Consider the following 15,558-nt stretch of genomic DNA (forward strand, 5'->3'; position numbering starts at 1 on the left):
GATGTATGAATTTGATCTTCAAACCAATCAATTTCAAGTGCTTAACCATAATTTAAAATCCTATTGGAGGTTCTTCATTGACCTACCAATGTTAATACCTTGTCGAACCAGAATAAATCCAATTGTCTAATCTAGATCCTTCCAGGTTTTGGGGCTTTCAATGTAAATGTAGTTTTTGGTGGGAGATTTTTAAACACTTACAGTAGTCTGACACATTGTACATGTGATTTGATATGCCTAGGCATTGCTTTACATGTAAAATTGTCATAAGAAAAGTTGTTAGTGTCTGTGTCTTGCACAGCACTTTCATTCTCCTTCTGCCCCTCCTCTCCTCTCTTCTCTCTTTCCTCCCCACCCCTGCCCCCCTGCAATAAATGTAGTTCATGAAACTCTTAACTGTCTTCTAGAAGTTTCCTTGAATGACTAAATTCTCTAATTTCTAACTCCCAGAACAGTTAATCCTCCAGTACTGTTCCTGAAAATGTCAGCTTGTTCAGCAAAATGTTACATATTTATTAAAGGTTTCAATGAAATAAAGCTATTTTGTTGTATGTCATGACTGTAGTGTTTTAGCTTTGCAGGTGGGGTGGGGGAGGAGGAGCCAGGAGAAGGTGCTTGTAAAGTTTGTTGCCTCCAAATCGGTGCATTAAACAAGATGTGTGCAATCTTGACTATTGCGAATGGGATTAACTACTCGGGACAAAAACTGCCAAAAATTTGACATGGAGTATAATGAGGTTATCCACTTTGGCAGAAATAATAGAAAAGCAAATTATAATATTTTTAAATAGGCAGTACAGAGACACATGGGGGTCCTTGTACATGAAACACAAAGTTAGTATACAGGTACAGCAAGTAATCAGGAAGGCAAATGGTATGTTGGCCTTTATTGCAAGGGGGATAGAGTATGAAAGCAGAGAAGTCCTGTTACAACTGTACAGGGTATTGGTGAGGCCACACCTGGAGTACTGCATACAGTTTTGGTCTCCGTATTTAAAGAAGGAAAAACTTGCATTGGAGGCTGTTCAGTGAAGGTTCACTAGGTTGATTCCAGAGATGAGGGGTTGACGTAAGATGGGTTGAGTAAGTTGGACCTATACTCATTGGAGTTCAGAAGAATGAGAAGTGATATTGAAATGTATGATGATGAGGGGGCTCGACAAGGTGGATGCAGAGGGGATATTTCCATTCATGGGGAAACTAAAACTAGGACATAGTCCTAGAATAAGGGTCCACCCATTTAAAACTAATAAGAAATTTCTTCTCTCTGGATTGTAAATCTATGGAATTCTCTTCCCCAGAGAGCTGTGGAGGCTGGGTCATTGAATATATTTAAAGTGGAGATAGAGATTTTTGAACAATAAGGGAATAGAGAGTTATGGGGAGTGGGCAGGGAAGTGGAGCCGAGTCCATGATCAGATCAGCCATATTGAATGGCGGAGCAGGCCCGAGGGGCCAAATGGCCGCCTACTGCTCCTATTATGTTTTCTTATAGGACAAATGGCAGCCTGACACTGATGAGAAGGTAAAATATCCCCATAGAGCAGATAGTTCCAAAATATTAATTGCCTAAATTTGCAGCCTAATATTTTAGTTCTGCTTTCTGAAGTCCAGGAGATCACAAGGGATTATTATTTTCTAGCACATTAATTTATTCTAAAATGGTTACTGTGGCGAGCTCCACATTTAGCCAAGAGAAATTAACCTCTTCAATTCCATTTTAACCACTGGGAGGAAATTACCATATGTTTGGTTCTCTGAAAGGTTGCCAAAAGTGACATTGTATTCAAATACCAAGTGGCGCATGCGCAAGGATATTGGGCTGGAATTTGATCACCATTTCCGCTTGGTTTCTCGCCGGTATTCCTATTTTTTTTGTAAAATCTCACGGTCCAAGTTTCGTCAGTGTTCTGCCGGCAGTTTTGAAATTCTGCTGGGGAGTGGATCGCTGGCCTGCAACACTGGAAAAACAGCCACCACCTGAGTTTGGTGGCAGCGGTGTTCTGTCAAAAAACACCACCCGGGGAAACCAGCCGGAACAGCAGGTAGGTATGAAACCTTTCAAAAAAAACTAAGTGGGGTTTTTTTACACTTTTTTTTTTTCCCTTTGCAGTGAAACCTGTTAGTTTTTTTGGAAAAACATTTTCTCTCTTTCCCCTCCCCCACTAAGCCAAATTCGCAGCCTCAGACAAAATATTTAGTAAATACTGCCCAATTTGACCAGGATCGTATTTTCCGCCGAGAATCCACGTGGAAGACTGATTTTTCACGGCAGGTGGAAATTTTTCAATTTTCCACCAGCCTTAATTTAATCTTAGCGGTTTTTTGAGCGGCAGTCCAATGGCAGATTTTGATCAAATTCTAGCCCATTGCTTTTTATGTAATCTGCATTCTTTCCCCAGGTGAGAGGGTACCTGTTACCATGTTCTACACAAAATGACATTACTTACATGCAATCATCTTTTGATTGCAAAGCAAGCGGAAATTGCTTGCCACAACTGGCTTGCTTTGTTCCGAAATGTATCCACTTGAGATAAAAGGCTAGACTTTCCCAAAAGCCCCTCAACGCCCGATTGCCCACCCAGAAAAACTAACATTTTGCAAGTAACGCTGGTGAAAATTTCCCTAATTAAGTTTAAAAAAATAACCGCCCGGCGACAAAATGGATCTTGCACCGGCATTCTCGGCGGTTAAAGGGGAAACTACTTGAAACAGGCGGTTCTTAAAACATTTTTTAAATTTAGTCCAAGGCAGGGGGAAAACTTAAATTTTTTCACTTTTTTAATATATATTTTATTTAAAACATTTCCCAAGACAGTTTTAAAGCTAATTGCCATTTTACAATTTAAATAAATAACCTTTTAACTTGCCTTTCTTTGCCGAGTACTCACCCACCGCCCTGTTTAAGCAGCTTTTACAGAGCAGTTCCCTCGGCAATCTGGACGGGCTTCCGTTGAGGCCAAACTTATGCTCTGGCAAGTTTCTCAGTCGGTACACGTCGGCAGTTTGCTCCCGGCGGGCGTTTTGAAATTTGGGCAGTACCATTTAAAAAAAATAAAATAAAAATAAGGGGGGAAAACTTTTGCTGGGCGGTTTCTCACCCCAAAATCAGTTGTACTACTGAGAAAACTGCCGAAAATGAAGGTGAAAGTTTAGCCCAAAGTGTTTCGTAATGTGCAAATTGGGGGAAGAGAGATCAGTGTAAACATTCCACAGTTTTATTGCCTGAATCATTGATTTGATTCTGCTTTCGGAAGATCACCAGAAGGATGCTTGTATATTCAATAAGCGAAATGCAGTAACTGTATTCTGTTCAATGCTACATCACTAGGTATGTTGCATGTAAACGCCTAGACTTTCTGTAGCGGTTCTTATCTCCAGCTGTAACCTCAGTAGAAATGGCAATTTATTCTGTAATCTCTCAGAGCCTTGGAGAAATTACTCTTCCCCGCCCCCCAATCCACTCATCTAATATCTTGTATTGGGGTGAGACCTTACTTCCAAGTGAGGATTTTGGTATATACTGTAAGAAAAATAACTCAGTCCTAAAAGCATTGCCATTGCCAAAGTTAATTTAAATATACAAAGCAACTGTTCACACCAGGCTGCCTGAAATGTGTACATAATGTTTTAGTAAGAAAACTTTATTCTCTGCCTCCTGTGAACTCAGTTTTAAATATTCATCCTTTATGAAATTTCTGCATGTGCTAAAGATATGCAGCATATTCAAGCTGAGTGATTTTAAAGTATAATGCCAGCTGAGTTGCATTAAAACAATTATTTTGGAGGATTTAATAACCAGATCCCTTCCTCTTCATCAGCTATGTTGATGGGATTCTACAATTTACGGATACTAACCAATATTTGAAATATGACAGTAGCAGGAATCCTATTTTGTCATGCATTCTTGATGATCATTGTTTTTCTTCCCCCACCCCACATGATTGAGCTAGGATAGATGAGCATTGCAGCAAACCATTTCTACTTGCCAATAATCAAAGGGGGTCGGTTGCTTACGATAGTGGGCACATCTGTTCCTGGAGGGGAACATTATGCTCTCAGCAGGTGCACACTCCATTTGCATTGTATCAGATGGCCCTTTTTTTCTGGGAGCTGAATTTAAAAATCCAAAGTCAGGCAATCAAATGCAGCAAGGAATGTACTTGATTTGTTTTTAATTCCTGAAATTTTTGGGGAAGACTTGTATTTTGGAGATTTTATGAAATAAATTATTGAACACAGGTCAATGTATTAAATAGTTTTATCTAACTGCACTGGTTTTTATAATCATAGAATGGTTACAACACAGGAGGCCTGTCGAGCCTGTGCCGGCTCTCTGCAAGAGCACTTCAGTTAGTCCCACTCCCCTGCCCTTTCCCTGTAGCTCTGCAATTTTTTTTTCTTTCAGGTACTTATCCAAAACCTTTGAAAGCAGTGATTAAGTCTACCTCCACCACCCTTTCAGGCAGTGCTTTCCACATCCTAACTACTCATCATGTAAACCTTTTTTAATGTTGCCTTTTTGGTTCTTTTGCCAATCATAAATCTATATCCTCCTGGTTCTTGACCCTTCCACCAATGGGATCAGTTACACTCCATCTATCTACTCTTGTATAGACCCCTCATGATTTTGAACACCTTGATCAAATCTCTTCTCTGCTCCAAGGAGAACAACCCCAGCTTCTCCAGTCTATCCACATAACTGGTTCCTCATCCCTGGAATCATTCTTGCAAATCTTTTCTACACTCCAAGGCCTTCACATCCTTCCTGAAATGCGATGCTCAGAATTGGATACAATAATTCAGTTGAGGCCGAACCAGTGTTTTATACAGGCTCATCATCATTTCCACGCTTTTGTACTCTACCTCTATTCACAAAGCCCAGGATCCTGTAAGCTTTTTTAACAGCTTTCTCAACCTGCCCTGCCACCTTCAATGATTTGTGCACACATACCCCTAGTTTTCTGTTCATGCACCCCCTTTAGGATTGTACCCTTTACTTTATATTTCCTCTCCTCATTCTTTGTACCAAAATGTTTAGAATCACTTTGCACTTTTCTGTGTTAAATTTCATCTGTCACATGTCCATTCATTCCACCAGTCTGTCACGATTCTCACTGTTCAGTATACTTCCAAATGTTTCATCTGCAAAATTTGAAATTGTGCTCTGTACACCCACATCCAAATCATTAAAAAATATCAAGAAAAGCAGTGGTCCTAGTACCGATCCCTGGGGAACATCACGCCCTCCAGTCTGAAACAAACGTTCACCACTACTGTTTCCTGTCCCTTTGCCAATTTCTTATTCATTCTGCCACTGTCCCTTTTATTCCATGGGCTTCAACTTTGCTGGCAAGCCCATTATGTGGCACTTTGTTGAACGCCTTTTGGAAATCCATGACAACTGCATTGCCCTCATCAACCCTCTCTGCCACCTCATTAAAAAAAAAAAACTCGATCAAGTTGGTTAAACATGATTTTGCCTTTAAGAAATCCATGCTGGCTTTCCTTAATTAATCCACATTTGTTCAAGTGACCTAGAGACATAGAAAATAGGTGCAGGAGTAGACCATTTGGCTCTTTGAACCTGCACCACCATTCAATAAGATCATGGCTGATCATTCCCTCAGTACCCCATTCCTGCTTTCTCTCCATACCCTTTGATCCTCTTAGCCGTAAGGGCCATATCTAACTCCCTTTTGAATACATTCCAATGAACAGGCATCAACAACTGTCGGAGGTAGGGAATTCCACAGGTTAACAACTCCTGAGTGAAGTTTCCCCTCATCTCAGTCCTAAATGGCTTACCCCTTATCCCAAGACTGTGTCCCCTGATTCTGGACTTCCCCAACATCGGGAACATTCTACCCGCATCTAACCTGTCTCGTCCCGTCAGAATCTTATGTTTTGATGAGATCCCCTCTCATCATTCTAAACTCCAATGTATAAAGGCCCAATTGATCCAGTCTCTCCTCATTTGACAGTCTAGCCATCCCTGGAATCAGTTTGGTGAGCCTTCGCTGCATTCCCTCAATAGCAAGAATGTCCTTCCTCAGATTAGGAGACCAAAACTGAACACAATATTCCAGGTGAGGCCTCACCAAGGCCCTGTACAACTGCAGTAAGACCTCCCTGCTCCTATACTCACATCCCCTAGCTATGAAGGCCAACATACCATTTACCTCCTTCACTGCCTGCTGTACCTGTGTGCCAACTTTCAATGACTGATGAACCATGACACCTAGGTCTCGTTGCACCTCATCTTTTCCTAATTTGCCGCCATTCAGATAATCTGTCTGCATTTCTGCCCCCAAAGTGGGTAACCTCACATTTATCCACATTATACTGCATCTACCATGCATTTACCCACTCGCCTAACCTGTCCAAGTCACCCTGCAGCCTCTTAGCGTGTGTGGGACCTTTGTCAAAAGCCTTTTGAAAGTCCAAATACACCACATCCACTGGTTCTCCCTTGTCCACTCTACTAGTTACATTCTCAAAAAAATTCCAGAAGACTTGTCAAGCATAATTTCCTCTTCATAAATCCATGCTGACTTGGACCGATCCTGTCACTGCTTTCCAAATGCGCTGCTATTTCATCCTTAATAATTAATTCCAACATTTTCCCCACTACTGATGTCCGGCTAATCGGTCTATAATTACCCGCTTTCTCGCTCCCTCCCTTTTTTAAAAAAATGGTGTTACATTAGCTACCCTCTAGTCCATAGTAACTGACCCAGAGTTGATAGACTGTTGGAAAATGATCACCAATGCATCCACTATTTCTAGGGCCACTTCCTTAAGCACTCTGGGATGCAGACTGTCAGGCTCCGGGGATTTATCGGCCTTCAATCCCATTAATTTCCTTAACAAAATTTCCCGCCTGATAAGGATATCCTTCAGTTCCTCCTCCTCACTAAACCCTCGGTCGCCTAGTACTTTCGGAAGGTTATTTGTGTCTTCCTTCGTGAAGACAGAACCAAAGTATTTGTTCAATTGGTCTGCAATTTCTTTGTTCCCCATTATAAATTCACCTGAATCCGACTGCAAGGGACCTACGTTTGTCTTCACTAATCTTTTTCTCTTCGCATATCTATAGAAGCTTTTGCAGTCAATTTTTATGTTCCCAGCATGTTTCTTCTCATACTCTATTATCCCCCTCTTAATTAAACCCTTTGTCCTCCTCTGCTGAATTCTAAATTTCTCCCAGTCCTCAGGTTTGCTGCTTTTTCTGGCCAATTTATATGCCTCTTCCTTGGATTTAACACTATTCTTAATTTCCCTTGTTAGCCATGGTTGAGCCACCTTCCCCGTTTTATTTTTACTCCAGACAGGGATGTACAATTGCTGAAGTTCATCCATGTGATCTTATTTTTGCCATTGCCTATCCACTGTCAACCCTTTAAGTATCATTTGCCAGTCTATTCTAGCCAATTCACGTCTCATACCATCAAAGTTACCTCTCCTTAAGTTCAGGACCCTAGTCCCTGAATTAACTGCGTCACTCTCCATCTTAAAGAATTATACCATGTTATGGTCACACTTCCCCAAGGGGCCTCGCGCAAGAAGATTGCTAATTAGTCCTTTCTCATTACACGTCACCCAGTCTCGGATGGCCAGCTCCCTAATTGGTTCCTCGACATATTGGGCTAGAAAACCATCCCTAATACACTCCAGGAAATCCTCTTCCACCGCATTGCTACCAGTTTGGTTAGCCACATCAATATGTAGATTAAAGTCACACATGATAACTGCTGTACCTTTATTGCATGCATCCCTAATTTCTTGTTTGATGCTGTCCCCAACATCTGTACAAAACTCCCAGTAGTGTTTTCTGCCCTTTGGTATTCTGTAGCTCCACCCATACCGATTCCACATCATCCAAGCTAATGTCCTTTCTTACTATTGCATTAATTTCCTCTTTAACCAGCAATGCCACCCCGCCTCCTTTTCCTTTCTGTCCATCCTTCCAAAATGTTGAATATCCCTGGCTGTTGAGTTCCAGCCTTGGTCACCCTGGAGCCATGTCTCTGATGCCAATTACATCATACCCGTTAACTGCTATCTGCACAATTAATTCATCCACGTTATTCAGAATACTCCTCACATTGAGGCACAGAGCCTTCAGGCTTGTCTTTCTAACACACTTTGCCCCTTTAGAATTTTGCTGTAATGTGGCCCTTTTTGCTTTTTGCCTTGGGTTTCTCTGTCCTCCACTTTTACTTTTCTTTCTATCTTTTGCTTCTGCCCCCATTCTACTTCCCTCTGTCTCCCTGCCATATTAGTTTAACTCGTCTGCAACTGCACTAGCAAACACTACCCCCTAGGCCATTGGTTCTGGTCTTGCCCAGGTGCAGACTGTCCAGTTTGTACTGGTCCCACCTCCCCCAGAGCCGGTTCCAATGTCCCAGTAATTTGAATCCCTCCCTTCTGCACCACTCCTCAAGCCACATATTCATCTGGGCTATCCTGCGATTCCTACTCTGACTTGCACGTGGCACTGGTAGCAATCCTGAGATTGCTTTTGAGGTCCTACTTTTTAATTTAGCTCCTAGCTCCCTAAATTCATCTTGTAGAACCTCATTCCATTTTTTACCTATATCATTGGTACCAGATGCACCATGACAACTGGCTGTTCACCCTCCCTTTTCAGAATTCCCTGCACCTGCTCCGAGACATCCTTGACCCTTGCACCAGGGAGGCAACATACAATCCTGGAGTCTCGGTTGTGGCCGCAGAAGCGTCTGTCTATTCCACTTGCAATTGAATCCCCTATCACTATAGCTCTCCCACTCTTTTCCTGCCCTCCTGTGCAGCAGAGCCACCCATGGTGCCATGAACTTGCCGGCTGCTGCTGCCCTCCTCTCGTGAGTCATTTCCCTTCCCCCAAACAGTACCCAAAGCGGTGTATCTGTTTTGCAGGGGAATGACCGGAGGAGACTCCTGCACTACCTTCCTTGCACTGCTCTTCCTGTTGGTCACCCATTCGCTATCTGGCTGTGTACCCTTTACCTGCGGTAAGACCAACTCACTAAACGTGCTATTCACATCATTCTCAGCATCGTGCATGCTCCAGAGTGAATCCACCCGCAGCTCCAGTGCCGCAATGCGGTCTGTCAGGAGCTGCAGGTGGATGCACTTTCCACACGTAGTAGTCAGGGACACCGGAAGCGTCCCTGACTTCCCACATAGTACAGGAGGAGCATAACCTGTGTCTGAGCTCTCCTGCCATGACTTAACCCTTAGATAAACTTAATTTGGCAACAACAATGCTAAAGGTTACTTACTGATAATGAAAAATAAAAATTACTTGCCAATTACTTACTCCCTTGGCTGTGACGTCACCTTTCGATTGATTTCTTCTTTTTTGCCTTCTCACCCTGCTGCAGCTGCACCAGCTGGCCTTTATAGGTCGCTGGCTGCTCGAACTCCCCGATTCCCGACTGCTGGCCTTTATAGGCTGCTGGCAATTTTGTCCCTGATTATTGTTTCTGACCGGCCTATAGTTGCTGGGTTTATTTTTGCACCTTTTTTTTGAACAAGGGTGTAACAGTTGCAATTTTCCAGTCTTCTGGCACCACTCCTGTTTCTAAGGAGGATTGGAATAAAACACTAACCCAGTCAGTTATTGCTTTGTTGTACATCTTGTTAATCCAAAATAAGCATCTGTATCTTATCCATCGAGTTTTCAAATTTCTAAAAGCTGTTAACTTCTATTATCTTGGTTAAGATCTTGTGCTCTCTTTTTATATGTAGTCTTAACAGGTGCCAGGTTAAGGCCTTGAACTGCATTTAATTTAAAGTAGATGATTTTGGAAAATTTTGTCCATTATTCATGCTCTGACGTAAAGCATTTATGGCTTTCAAAATGACTTCCCTATAATGTGACTTTTTCTATTGCTCCTATAGACCATTATGAAAAATAATTTCAAAAAGGTGCTTGTGTTTTTTATAATGGTTTGCATTATATCTTTTTGATTGTTTGCAATGCAGTGTTTTGCAGAATGCATAGCTGAATTTAACTAATGGGGCTTTTATATACTGTGCAACTACAATTGAGTTTTGAATTAAGTCCATATTCAATTGAATAGTGGTGAAATTTATGCTGTAAAATAAAATGACATATGCTGTATGATCAATACTTGAAGTTGTTCAAATCTATATGCCCCATGGCATGGAAATCCCCTAATTTTAAGGTAAAGCAGTACATTTACAGTAAAACACTGCTGCTTTCACAACTGATGGTTAGAATATGGAGATGGTGTAGACAGCGAAGATGAAAGTTAACTGTCCAAAAGAGGTTGTCTAATTAAGTATTCACTGAGTTGACTCTAAAACAGTCCTTGAACTGAAGGCCAGATGCTGATTTAGCTGAAAACCTGATTCTGATGATTCCTGAGCCTCCCTAGACCACCAACATATGTGCTCATAATCCTGTCATTGGTCTACTGGGGACCAGCTGCACATAATGTTATCAGCCGTGTCCTCAGGGACCACAAGTGTATTGATGCAAATGTATCATTCATCATGGGATAATGGATTTCCCATCCTGAAACTATATGTTTTCAAAAAAGTAAGAGCCATTTGTTAGTGAAGCTCCAAACACTAGGAAAGGCTGTGGAAATACATTGTATCTCTAAGCAGCAATTTTATTATGGAACTAATCATGGTTATGATATTCAGTTAAAGTGGAACACATGCAAATTGATCAATTTGAGCACTCGTTCCTGATGAGTGTTGTGCCATGAAGGGTATTGGGATAATACTCATTTGGAAATATGTATAATGCCAATACGATATAAGCCTGAGTATTACTTTGCATCTGATCTGGAAAAAGTATAATGAATAATAAAGGGTGTTTAATGCATGTTAAAGGATTTCCATATTTAAAGATAAAATTGACCTGTGAAAATATTTTTAAAATTCATCTTAAGGTTTTTCAACTCCGAATAAGCAAAATCACTCCTAATTGATGTACAGACCGACTGGTATCACTCATACTCCGCTGCAGGAATCTAGAATTGGCATACTTTACAAAAATCCCTCAAGAATAACCTGGTAGATTAATCCAAATTATGTAGGCTCAGATGCTAGATATAAATTAACTTGGTTTTATTAATATTGCTAGTAAGTCTATATATTTACAAGTAGGATATCCATTGGGGTCTGCAAATCCTCCTCTACGGATGTTCTTGTCACTGAATATCAAAAATTGGTTCATATTTATACATAGATTCAGAGCATCTGACGTCCATTTATATTAGTTCCGAGATTATTTCCATATGATCCTTATGCCATATGCTGCACCACCAGGTGGCAATGTTGCACCATATAATTCATTCTCACTGGCATGTGAAGGACTTCATCTCATCAGTGGAAGGTAAGGATGATAAACTTGCACTATTATAAAATATTCACTTTTGCCAGGATATTAGTAAAATCATACACGTGATCTCCAAACTAGGTATCATTCTTTACATAGACCCTTTTAAATGAATTCTATTTTCTTAAATTGCCTTGCCAGCTGATTGCTTAGCCATCAGAATCCTATGGACCTAGATGGCCTGTATTGCACAAGATAAATTCACAACAAATATTAGTAACTTCTATATTGAGCTATTTTTTTCCTCCTTTCACACCAGATGTTCCAAACTTTCTGCCTAATTGTGCCCAATGTATGCCTGTGGTTTCTACACTTTATTATAGCCCTCCATGCTATCTATCCCATGATGCCCTTTATGCCAAGCTTATACACTATCCTACATAACCCTGGTGCTAGCTATGTTTTTTTTTTAGATCCACTGTCTCTGCAACTAATTCTATGAAATTACATTTTTAATATTCTGAATGAAGGAACATTTGTGGGGGGTTTTTGTGCACATCTGACCTTCTATTTCCCAACATTAGAAATGCATGTACCCCCAGGAGAGACATGCTTGAATGTGTGACAAGGTACATAAAGGAAACTTGAGGTTCAAAGACTAGACAAGCTTCTAGAGTTATTTTAAAATAGTTCCAATATTGAGTACAAAACACTTTGGGCTAGAAATTCGGTTTTCAGCGAAAAACGTTTTTTTCGCCACAATTACGGTTTCACTTCGCTACCGCTAGTAGGCTGTAATTCCACCTTTAATTTGTGCAGGGGTAAAAATCGGCATTGCATGAGGATTAATTTTTATAAAACTACAGTAACAGTTGCTTAACATACTGCTTAAATGCTTTAAAGTGAATGAAATCACATGAATTGAGGCACAGTTTATGCATAAGCTGTTTACTAATGTGGACTTGACTAAATTTAAGTTCGTCAACCATTGGGGGGAAAATTGCTTGAATCTGGGTGTTCCTTTTTAACTATCCTTTCACCCAAATTCAAAACTGACAGAGCAAAGTGAGGTAGAACCATTTACCTGCTGCATACTTGCAATTAACAGATTTACTTGATGAGAAAAGGCCTGCTCCATTGTAGTCTAGTGTCTCAATATGCTTTCATTATTTTTTGCATCTATGCTGTGTTTTAAACAGTCGGGAAATCTATCCTCTTTCAGCAAACAGTGACCGTTGAGTCTGTGTACTGCAGGGAAGCTTGCTCTCCAGGCACCAACTTAGTTTTGCAAAGATTATGGGGCCTTATTTCCCAGACTGCTGTCTAGTGCAATTAAGTACAGGGGCGCAAACACCATTTGTGCAGTATAGTGACCACCTGCCCACCATCCCGCCAGCAGCCATCCCCTGAGGAGGGATGGAATATGTAAGGTGTGGTTTGCTCAGTGACTATATTAAGCTGACTTTTGTGCATTCTGCAGCAGTTATGAGGGTCTGCTTCATTACCCGTCTATTATTTCTTTATCTGATGCCCTAGTCTCTGTTTGTTTCAGTTTATCTGTGTTACTTTGGGAGGTGAGCATGCTGATTTTTGGACCCTTTCTGAATTGCTACCATGATATCTTTTGGGCTCCGGTAAAAGAGCCCTTTCCCTAAGGGCATCAGTCCTTAACCCAAGAAGGTTAAGTATTTGAAAGTGAGATGTGTTATGGATGACAGAGGTCCCTATCGAAGTGGCTTCTTTCAAGAATTGACTGATTTCTGTACGTCCAATTATTAAGAGTACAATTAATAAAATTCTATCCAATTAGAATTAATAAATATTAACTGCTTCTACCATTTCCCTAGAGAGCCTGTTCCATTGATTGACCACTCTCACTGAAATATTTCTGCAGATTACTTTTGAATTTATCCCTCCCTCTCATCAAGGGCAGGCTGTGCCCTCTGAATTTAATGGACAAGGTGAAATAGTTTGTCATGGTCTGCATTATCTGGTCACTTTTTTTTAAGAATCCTAAAAGTAGCACTAATATCTTTCAACCTCATTTTCCAGTGAGATCATGCCCAATTTACATAATGTGCTCAAGTCTCTGGAGTGGGACCCATAAACTTTCTGGTTGAGGTGAGACTGCTGACACCTGAAGCATTCAGCAGATGGTCTCCTGCACATGCTGGGTGAGAGCCATGAGAGCTTTTCTAAGGAAAGCTGCCATAGTTCCTGGGACTTATAGTCTTGGAGGTGCTGAAGATCAAACTTTGCCTGGTTGTTTGCTGGGGGAGTGGGTATGCATAATTAAAAGGAGGGTGTACTTAGAATGCAGACTGTTCAGAGACTCAGCTGGACCTGTTGTGCTGTTTGGGGAAAGTGGTTGGGAGTCAATTTTAAGATTAGGTTTGTGATTTTATTTTATGTTTTTTTTTAATCTCATTTGTTTAAGGATATCTACACATGGTGGTAGAGAGCATGGCTGAGGTACTAAATGAGTACTTTGCATCTGTCTTTACTAAGGAAGTTGTTGCTGCCAAAGTCATAGTGAAAAAGGAGGTAGTGGAATTATTTGATTGGATAAAATCGATAGAGGAGATTCGAGAAAGGCTGGCTGTACTTAGTTAAATCACCAGGACCGGATTGGATATAGCCGAGGAGGCTGTGGGAAGTAAAGGTGGAAATAGTAGAGGTACTGCCCATAATATTCCAAGCCTCCTTAGATACGGGGGTGGTTCCACAGGACTGGAGAATTGCAAATGTTACACCCTTGTTCAACGATAGGCCAGTCAGTTTAACCTCGGTAGTGGGGAAGCTTTTAGAAAACATAATCGGGGACAAAATTAAGTCACTTGGACAAGTGTGGATTAATTGAGGAAAACTAGCAGATTTTTCAAAGGCAAATTGTGTTTAATTAATAATAAAACAGAAAATGCTGGAAATACTCAGGTCAGGCAGCATCTGTGGAGAAAGAAAGAGTTAACGTTGTAGGTGGTTTGCCTTGGTGGTTTGGAATCACCCCAGCCTACAGTTCTCGACGCTGGAATTATTTGGGGGAACAGAAAACTGAGCCAGAGACGGGTCTTTCGGCCTCAACCATACCATACTTTATTCGGTTGCACCCACACACGTAAAAGTATCACCTGGTGGCGTAAACGCAACAGTACAAAAACTGGTCCGTCCTAACAGGCCCCTGTCGTGAACTAAAATGACTAAGAAAACACACTACGGTAATGTACAGGGTATAACTGGATTTATCAAACAAATCCCACCTTACCCACACTATAATCACACGCAGCACCTCCCCACTAAACACCTAAGGCTTGGTCTGGGACACACAACACCCCCTCACACTCGATTCGCTGGTCTTAACGGTGCCTGGGCTAGGATGATGCTCACCCAGATTATCTGTTGGCTTACTCGCTGCTTCTTCCTCGGGGAAAACTTTCTCTTCTGATTCCATGCTGCCATTGCAGCATTCAGATCCTGGTCTCGAGGGTCCTTCCTAAGCTAGAGTAGCAAGGCTCTTGATCCCTTGTTGGTGGGTTTCCTCTTCGTCCCGCATAGTTCTTGAAGTGAAGAGAGAAGAGCCAGAAATGGCAGCAAACTGCCCTCTCTCATGTTACAGGCCATGCTTTTTGCTGCCAAAATAGAGTATTTCCTTTGTCTGGGGTGATTGTTTGAATAGTCCATCATCCCAGATCTTACGTTTGTGTATTCTGTTGATGGCTCCTGATGGCTTCTGTTTCAACTGGGTCTGCGACTTAATGGCAGTTCTTTGTTCGGTTTCCTGCCTTTCGGGGCTATCTCATCCAGGTAATGACGTAAATGGCCGTTGATGGGTTTCTGTTTTGCACCCGATCTTCAGCTAAGTGGTTTCTCAATACTGAACAATCCTGCCAATCGCCTTGTAAAGTCCTGTCCCCTCAGTACAGATTCACACGAGGCATGTAGTGAAGTCAAGGTCACTCTGGAATTGCACCTTTATTTCACAGCTCTGGAATGTCGCACTTGCCTGAGACCTGTCCTTATATACCTGGCTCTTGCAAGTGCACCCCTGGTGGTACGGTATGCTGGTGGTTGCAGGTCATATCTTATTACAGTCATGTATAGCATGTTAGGATACAGTTATATATAATAATGTAAGATACATGACATGCCTGGAATGAGTTTTCTCTCCTGGCCATTGTTACCCAGAGACCTCCGTCTGCTCCAGATATTTTCAGCAAACAATGAAACACAATATGTAA

The sequence above is a fragment of the Pristiophorus japonicus genome, chromosome 11, assembly GCF_044704955.1.
Source record: "Pristiophorus japonicus isolate sPriJap1 chromosome 11, sPriJap1.hap1, whole genome shotgun sequence".
NCBI lineage: Eukaryota > Metazoa > Chordata > Chondrichthyes > Pristiophoridae > Pristiophorus > Pristiophorus japonicus.